Source organism: Penaeus monodon, chromosome 33 (assembly GCF_015228065.2).
Source record: "Penaeus monodon isolate SGIC_2016 chromosome 33, NSTDA_Pmon_1, whole genome shotgun sequence".
Classification (NCBI taxonomy): domain Eukaryota; kingdom Metazoa; phylum Arthropoda; class Malacostraca; order Decapoda; family Penaeidae; genus Penaeus; species Penaeus monodon.
In genome coordinates, this window is record NC_051418.1 from 34,715,596 (window position 1) to 34,716,244 (window position 649).

Consider the following 649-nt stretch of genomic DNA (forward strand, 5'->3'; position numbering starts at 1 on the left):
GATTAACAAAGCTTCCCTTACGAGTTCGAGATCTATTACAGATTTCCAATTCACTTCCGATCGCACTGATTTCACGTATTTTTTGTTTACACACACGGACCATACAGTTCTTTGGAGAGGGAGGGTATTAGGGTGAGTTCGCATGCTGACCGCCCACGTAAGGTGTGAAACGCACCCACACACCCACAGATACACGAACCTACAACCAAACAAGGAAGGTGTCTTACTATAGCGATATTTACTAAAAGTATTTACTAGAGTGATATTTACTCAGAGGTATGAGGAGTTACAATGAATTGATTCAAGTCCAATATAGACGTGAACTAGAAAATAATCAGTGGAGCTAAGCTGGATGACGTAAACACAACCATGTAAGAGAAACTCACGTAGAATACGGAAGAAAGTTATAAACCAGATATTATCAACTTTAGAAAAAAGCTTGGGAAAAGGTCTTGTGTATAAAGTTACACAGATTACAGGAAAAACATAAGAAAGATTACAAAAAAAAAGTAAAATTAACAGATGCATGCTAGATATATGTATATAAAGGATCTAGAGTTAGGACGGTTAAAAGCAAAGAAAAGAATAATAATAAATTAATAGATATATAAACTAGAGTGCCCTCAATAGTTAAACATTAACCAAATTC